Here is a 9,013-nt window from a genome sequence, read left to right as displayed (position 1 = left end):
ACAAACGAGACTGTGGCCAGTGGAGAGAAAACAAAACAGCAAAACAAAACAACGCGGATATTTCGCCTGTATCCAAAAAAGGCGTCTTAAGCACAAAATAAACACAAGAATAACAGCATAAAAAAAAAAAAAAAACAAGATAAAACAAAAACCAAAAAACACACACCCCAAAAAAAAAAAAAAAAAAAAAAATGTACAATTGGCGAAAAATGATCCACGTTGGGCAAAGATGCTATTATATAGTTAATTAAGTGTGGACACCAGAGTGACTGAGGAAAAATAAAAAAACTGTAAATTACTTTAATTATTCTGTTGCGAAATAATCCTTTTGATAGCCATTACTGAAGCAAATCGTTTTGGTGTAGCAGGTAAAATAGTCCCTTGGTGATTATTTAAAATCTTAACTCCCTTAATGACTGTTGATTCACTCTTTAGAAGGTTAACATAAATTGGGTCAATATATATATTAACTGTGTCCCTATTTATGGAAAGGTTAGCAAACATATGTTTTTTAATTTTTATGGCTTCCCTCGCCCATTGAGTGTAACCCTTATCATTAGAAATAGCCAAGGCTTCATCAAATTTTACAAAATTTGAATTTTTGTTAATATAAGACCAAATATCCTTCATTTTCCAGGGTTTCTTGTCTGAACACTAATCAAAACCGTTTCCTCAAGTATTAGTCCTACTGACCTCTCCTGTCATTTACGTCTTGTGCAACGCTAAGGGGAAATATAAAAAAGTAATAGGGCTTGTTAGAAAAATAATCTCAGGATTCTCAAATCTGCCTTTATAGGCTAATTATTATAGGCTAATCTGCCTTTCTGCATTTTAAAAATTTGTTAAGACTCATCAAATTCTCCTCCCCACGATAATCTTTAGTAAAAGCCGAAAGATTAACTCTATATGAGGAGATACCAGAGCTATGAAAATTGTTAGAGTTGACTTGAGTATTTAAAAATAAATCATAGTAAATATTTATCGGTGCTTTAACAAGGTTTAAAAGCAATAAGGAATTCAATGTTCAATCAAGTAAGTACGGGCAAAATATCATGTAATGAGAAAACATATTTAATAAGCAGCAATTCAAGGACAACTCTAGTGACTTAGAACTAAAACTACATCCGAGGAAACTAACAGAAATATTCAGTAATTAGGCTCAAGAATAATTGTAATGTAACTGAGTATTTAAATCTTCCAAGAAGCTTAACAGAAGTGAAAGAATTTTCAGTTTGATATTTTGCCAACTTAATTGACTTTATGAAATGTATGGTGACCAAGGGCATTTCACTTTTTAAGACTACCCTCTGTGACTTTATCTAAATTTAAGTAATTTGATTTGAATCCTAGTTCAGTTTAAAAATCTGCATTTAATAATTACTGAGTGTTTTCAAAAACAAAATGTACCAGTTTTTCACCAAGAAAATCACCAGAAATCACCAGTATTTCACAAAAATCAACAAAAAATCACCAGAAATGATAAGCTTTACACCAAAAAGACGCGCTGGGCCCCCTGAGCTAAGACATTATGTTTTTCAAAGGCCGTCAACTGCTGAAGAAGGAAGAGAATTTATACCTAAAACCGGAATTCCAGGCAAAGACTGAAATTGTTACCTCAAATCCTGTTACTGGACATGAAGAGCCTTTTTTATTTATTTAACTACTATTATACTTTTCTGTGTCTTTATTTTGCAAAATCTTTTCTTTTTCTTTTTTCTAGGTTTCCATTGAAAATAATAACCCCAATACTCCTCTTTTGTCCTTAAATGGAATTGCTTTTGATTATGAACGCTTTTAAGTCTCCTGCCATAGTTGGTATCCTTAGTGGTAAACTTTAGCTCTGAAAAAGACGACTCAAATGGTATCAATTTATTATATATTTATTTTACTTCCGGAAAATTCTCGTGGGTCATGTCTAAGCTGAAATATCAGACAAGCAGCGATAAATCTTATTTCCCTGGTTTCTTAGACGAGAGCCCCTTGAGACTGAGCCCCCTGGTTTCTTGAGACTGTTAAGTCCCATAAAAAAGATCAGGCATAGGCTGTTAAATCTATGTTCATGTGGGACTATGCTCTCTTTACCTTATAATTTTTTTTTATTTCTGAGCCTCAATTCGTTTTTATCACACATGGGACCCACATGTATGTATTTACAAATTAAAATTTGGAACTATAGGGAAGCTGATTGCCAAGCTAAAAAGATACACAGAAGCCCAAAATAAAGCCACTCTTTAGAAATAAAGAATAAAAACAAGACATAAAATATGAAAAGGACAGGTATGAGAAAATATATTCAATAAGCAGCAATTCACGGACAACTCCAATAACATGGTACTAAAAAAAATCCGCAGAAAATAATATAAATATTCAGTAACCAGGCTAAAAAATCATTGCAATGTAACTGAGCATTTAAATCTTCCAAAAAGCTTAACTGTAGTGAAGGAATTTTCAGTTTGATATGTTGCCAACGTAATTGACTTGATAAAATGTTTGGTGACCAAGGGCATTTCACTTTTTAAGACTAGCCTCTGTGACTTTATCTAAATTTAAGCAATTTGATTCGAATCCTAGTTCAATTTAAAAATCGGTTTTTAATAATTACAGAGTATTTTCAGAGACAAAATGCATCAGGAATTCAATCACTTAAAGCAATTTAATTTAATTGTGGTGACTGGTTATTGTACCATCCTTTATTATAACAAAAGACTAAGAAAAACAAAATATGTTTATTCCCAGAGATTTTAATAAGAAAATTCTAGAACTGAAGTATTAAGTATACTCTCAACTCTCTCATTCGCTTGTAATTTTAGGCACAATTCTTCCGTAATATCTCAAATATGTAAGTTAGTCACAAAATTCATCTTTTCAAAAGTGCCCAATGATTAATTTTTATATATCCCATTATTGTCTTAACAATGTCAAATTGAATACATTTTCCTTTCAAAGGCATAATGTGTGACAGCCTATACAGGGAGCACAGAGGAAATTACTTTTCAGTTTGTAGGCAGAGGTCCTCGCAAACGTATTTCACCACTTCCAAAAATTACGCTGTTGAGCCTTCCACATTTGGGTTGATCACATGGGTCAGTCAAACCAAAGTGCAAAGGGAAAGCCTCTAAACATACGTAAAAAACAAGCCTCTCCTCAATGATAATATCAATAAAAGATTGTTTTTAATCTAAGAGGGGGACTACAGAAATAACATCTTGTGTAAAAACATCCCGCTCCTCTAATTAAAGCAACTGGTATTCAAATATGCTACTTGGTAGCAATGTCAGTTGTATTGCTACATAATTAAGTTTGCTTCAAATATGATTTCAATCTTGTTACTAACAATGTAGCCAAAGAGTATGGGAAACTACAGTTTTCCATACTATTCGAAAAAAGCCAGAAGACTATATTGAAGTACAGATGGCTATCACACATGGTACACACATTTATGTATTTATAAATTAAAATTTGTAGCTATGGGAAGCTGATTGCCAAGCCAAGGGGATACTTAGAAGCCCAAAATAATGCCACTCTTTAGAAATAACAAATAAAAACAAGACATAAAATATGAAAGTCGCAGATTATTTCACCTCAGTAAGACAGCGAAACCAATCATGCATGGAGTATCAACCAATTTTTTAAAAAATCACCGAACTAAAGGAAAATCCCCAGATTAAAAAAGTAAATCACCAGAAATCACCAGATTCAAAAAAAATCACCAGTAATTCACCAAGAGGATGAAAAATCACCCCAGCGGTGGCAACCCTGCAAGCGATAATTGAAAAACGAGAGTCAAAGAGATTATTAGAATGCGAGTAACAAAGTTTGTCGCAAATTTAATTTGGGTTGCAGCACTCAAATAACATTCAGTAAACTTAACAGTTTGTCTTTAGTTTTTTCCAAAAAGAAAAAAACATTTCCCATAATATTAAAGTTTATTTCAAAATTTTAAAGGTAAACGGCAAATTTTCCGATCAAAACTTAGGCAGAACTGCCCCTAAACTACCAAACACGCTCATTTTCACTGAAAATTGTCCATCCGTCAGTTTCTAACAATGGTACTGACCAAGAGCGTCAAATCCGAGCGGCAAGACCAAATACAGTACATCCCTCCCCCGATGTTTTGTCCGACTCGTTAAAACGTAATGCAATGCATTTAAACAAATTTCATTTTTTCTTTTAAACTTTTTTTGTACTCCTTTTTTAAAACATTTTTCGGGACCCCACCCGGGTTGAAGGGGGGGGGGAGTAACGGTATTCTTCCGATTCTAGGGAAGGGAATTTTATTGTTTTTTCAATTTCTTTAACAAACATACGTAAAAAAAGCATCTTCTCAATGATAATACCACGAAAATATTCTTTTTAATCTAAGAGGGGGACTACAGGAAAAACATCATGTAGAAAAAATCCCCCTCCTTTGTTTAAAGCCACTGGTATTCATATATGCTACTTGGTAACAATGTAGGTTTTATTGTTAACTCATTAAGTTTGCTTCAAATATGGACCCAAAAGCTGAATTTTTAATCACCAAAGAAAAATAAACAGACACGAAGCAGTGAGACTTTATCAGATAAATGATTAATTACTTTAATTTTATTAGTATGTATTCTTTTCATTATTCCATTTACTTGATTAATTTCTATCTTGTTACTAACAATGTAGCCAAAGAGTGTGGGAAACTATAGTTTCCAATACTCTTCGAATGTAGTTAGAAGACCGTATTGAAGAATAGATGGCCTTCAAGCATAGAGAGTAGAATTTGAGCATACACTTATCAAAGCACCCTAGGATTTGAACCCTGGAAAAGCAATGGAAAATGAAAAACAAGTCCTTAAAGATGGATTTTTGGCTACTCTGGCCGTGTCATTTTTTGTCGAAAATTGCATTTTCTTTAATATTTCAGTTAGTATAGGCAGGAGTTTATTCTTTGCAACAATTGTTATTGTTACCAAGGGTTTGTGGTTCGTTCTTTACTACCCCTTCGGTTCATTTTACTGCTATTCCTGCCACCATGATGTTTTAACCTGTGATTTTGACGTCACTCATCATTTTGTTTCGGTAATCATGATGTGTTTGATAGTATCGTTTTCAATAACAGTTGGCGTAGTACAATCGTAACGAAACGATCCCTGAGACATAAAGGATTTTTATTTCAAGCCTGTCTACGGTAACGATTCTAATTAAAAAAAAAGTACCCCAGAGTACCTAGTACCTAGTTTTGAGACGGAACTAATCATAAGTAGAGTATCTCGTTTCCGGACTAGGTACTAGGTGCTCTAGTGAACTTTTTTTGTATTAGACCCATTACCGTAGACAGGCTTGAACAGTTTTTTGAAAAGAATTGGAAACAACTAAAAGACAAAAAAGGAAATTTTATTTTATCCAGACATTACAGAATATAAAGAAAGAGGAATGAAAAGTGGTCAAGCGGTAACGAGTCCCCACCCATGTTCTTTTTAGCTGCTCCTCTCCCAAAGAGGGGAAGACAAAAAATAAATAAAAAGTATTTTTCAGAATCCAGGGAGGCTAAATTTGTTTGTCTTTTGAATTTTACTGTTTGTCTTTTGTTTGTCTTTTGTTTTACTGTTTGTGTTTGTCAGTTCAATCCAAAAAAATTCTGGAAACGTTCCTGGACAGAGAAGAGGGTAAAAGAGTATTCTTCATAATCCAAGGAGAAAAAATTCGTTTTTTTTCAATTTCTGTAACAAAAATAAGAAAAAAACAAAAAAAACAAAAAAAACCTTTTTTCAAATAATAATAATAATAATAGTTCTACGAAAATATTTTCTTTAATCTGAAAGTAGGACTTCAGAAAAATCTTGTAGATACCCCTTCCCCCCAATTGAAGCTACCGTTATTCATAGATGATATTTGGTAATAATACAAGTTTTACTGTGACATTATTAAATTTGCTCCAAATATGGACACAAAAGCTGAATTTTTAATCACCCAAGCAAAATAAACAGCAACAAAACAGTGAGACTTTATCAGGTAAATGATTATTAGGTAAATGATATCAGGTAAATTTTTTTTAATAAAGATTGAATTTTTATTAATATAAGACCAATTATCCTTCATTTTCCAGGGTTTCTTGTCTGAACACTAATCACGACCGTTTCCTCAATTATTAGTCCTACTGACCTCTACTGTCATTCACGTCTTGTGCAACGCTAAGGGGACATATAAAAAATTGGTGAACAATGGTTTCAAGATCACCAAAATACATAGGATCCTGCAATTCAGTCAAAAACCCTATTTAAAGACGTTTATCGACACCTTTGTTGATAAACGCTCTCGGGCAAACGTTAAAGTAGAGAAGGAAATGTACAAGCTCATTCTAAATTCAGCGTTTGGCAAAATGTGTGAAAGCGTATGGAACAAGTCTCGTTGCGACGTCGTTATTCACCCTCAAGAGTGTGCACGAACTATTGATGACCCCAATTTTACATTGTTCACGAGCATAGAGGCGATCATGGTTCTTCTACACAGGAAAAAGAGAAATGTTGTACTGAACAAGAATATAGCAGGAGGTAGTTCAGTACTTGAAATTTCTTGAATTGGTCTGGATAAATTGACCTAACCCAAACCTAACCTTTCATAAATTAACCCAACCCTAAGCCAAACCTCACCTGATAATTTAACCCAACCCTAACCCAAACCTAATCTGATACATTAACCTAAACCTAAACCTTTTATGAATTAAATGCTCCTGTACAAATAGTTCTATTGTACGAAAAAAATGTGTGTGTGCACAAATAATGTTCTTGCTGGACAAAAAGTGTTTTTTAAGACAATAAGTGTTATTGTTGTGTATATAGTGTCGTGTTTTTTCTTTTTGTACAAATGTTTTTGTTCAATAAAATAATGTTCTTGTTGAAAAAAAAAATTGGAAAAAAAATTTTTTTGTTTTTAAAAAATATTAATGTTTTTCATGTTCAACGAATATGGTTTTTGTTCTTGTTGAACAAGTGTTTTTGATCAATAAATGTTGTTCTTGTTAAAATAGAGAGTTTTTGTTTCGAATACATGAATGAAACATGTTTTGGTTGTTAATGTACTAGATAGATCTAAGGAAAAATTACTACTTGTTCATTGAACAAGTATGGTTTACAGTTAGTTGTAGTCCGACTGTTGTCAACAGCAGCAGTATGTATCATTTTAAAACACCATTCAGATCGTTTCTGTGTGGCCAATCAATTTCTGGGAAAACGACAAATTTAGCTAAAATAATTCAAAATTGTAATAAAATATTTTTGGAAAAACCAAAGAAAATTTATTATTGCTATAGCATTTGGCAGGAATTTTATGATCAAATAAAAGCTATTGTCACATCCATACCAATACAATTCATAAGGGGACTTGATGTTTTCAATAGTCTTGAACAAAACTCGCGGTTGATAATTGATGATTTGGCTGAATCAATTGAACAGTTCTCTCAGGAAATGCTACAGCTTTTTACCGTTCGCTCTCATCATGAAAAAATTTCCATAACCCTAGTTCTACACAATCTGTTTCATCAGAGCAAATGTACGTGAACCCTTGCTTCGAATTGCACCGTCTATATAATCTATCGAGTTGTTCGTGATTCTAGCTCGCTAATAACTCTCAATAAGCAAATATATATTTATATATCTTTACGAACAGATATTTATATCTTTTTAATCTAGGGCTCAAAAAATCCCCCCTAGCGTTGCACGAGACGTAAATGAAATGAGAGGTCTGTGAGGATTACTATTTGATTGAGGAAACGGTCTTGAGTAGTGGTCCGACAAGAAATCCTGGAAAATGCAGGATAATTGGTCATATACGAACAAAATTCAATCTTTCTTAAAGAAATTTACTTGATAATCATTTACCTGATAAAATCTCACTGTTTTGTTGCTGTTTATTTTGCTTGGGTAAGTAAAGGACACAAAATTCAGCTTTTGTGTCCGTATTTGGAGCAAATTTAATAATATCACAGTAAAACTTGTATTATTACCAATTACCATGTATGAATACCAGTAGCTTCAGTTAGGAGGGGGGGAATTTTGCTACAATATTCTTCCTGTATTCCTTCACTCATATTAAAGAAAATATTTTTGTGGTATTATTTTTATTATTATTATTATTTTAAAAAGAGCTTGTTATATTGTTTTTTTTTCATATTTGATTTTATTAATTTAGACTTTTTACATAACTCAATACTAAGCAATGACTTTTAAAATACATAATTCTATTATTTACCTTACAGGCATGGCGAATCATCACAAAAAAAATATAATGATTTTATAATTTTAGAGTTTCTGCAGTATCCCTTTACTAAGCGATACTTTTTAAAAGACATTATTCTATCATTTTCCTCATAGACCCTTGGTATCATCACTTAAAATATATATATTTTTATTAATTTCATCTTTTTGCATACCCCAATACTAAGCAATACTTTTCAAAAGACATTATTCTATCATTTCCCGCATAGGGCCGTCGTATCATCACTTAAAATATAATGATTTTATTAATTTCGAGTTTTTGCATACCCCAATGCTAAGCAATACTTTTCAAAAAACATTATTCTATCATGTCCTCCATAGGCCTGTCGTATCATGACTTAAAATATAATGATTTTATTAATTTCGAGTTTTGTATACCCCAATACTCAGCAATACTTTTCAATAGACGTAATTTTATCATTTATCTCATAGGCCAGTTGTATCATAACTTAAAATATATATGATTTTATTAATTCAGGGTTTTTGCATACCCAAATACTAAACAATACTTTTCAAAATACATTATTCTATCATTTCCCTCATAGGCCGGTACCATATTTTAGTGCTTCAAGTCGTTCAGATATTAAACAACTTTTTTAATTAATGAAAAATTTTAATTTCTACTTTCAAAATTTAATTATATTTTCTCAGTGATAAAACAATCGAACTGTTTGAACATGCAAAAAAAAATATATAAACCTTTTCCTATTTCCGTATATCAATAGCATGCTTATTATATATTGATCATTAAAAAAAATAACCACCAACAT

The 9,013-nt window shown here is 32.1% G+C and overlaps 1 pseudogene; it reads right to left on the bottom strand.

The window, feature by feature from the left end:
* Window positions 1–808: 808 nt before the first annotated feature.
* On the bottom strand, window positions 809–926 carry LOC148939186 (U5 spliceosomal RNA; annotated as a pseudogene).
* Window positions 927–9,013: the final 8,087 nt, after the last annotated feature.

Source organism: Artemia sp. Qi Xiang Cuo, chromosome 21 (assembly GCF_049724085.1).
Source record: "Artemia sp. Qi Xiang Cuo chromosome 21, ASM4972408v1, whole genome shotgun sequence".
Classification (NCBI taxonomy): domain Eukaryota; kingdom Metazoa; phylum Arthropoda; class Branchiopoda; order Anostraca; family Artemiidae; genus Artemia; species Artemia sp. Qi Xiang Cuo.
The sequence above is the reverse complement of the archived record's forward strand: the minus strand, read 5'-3'. Positions and strand labels throughout refer to the sequence as shown.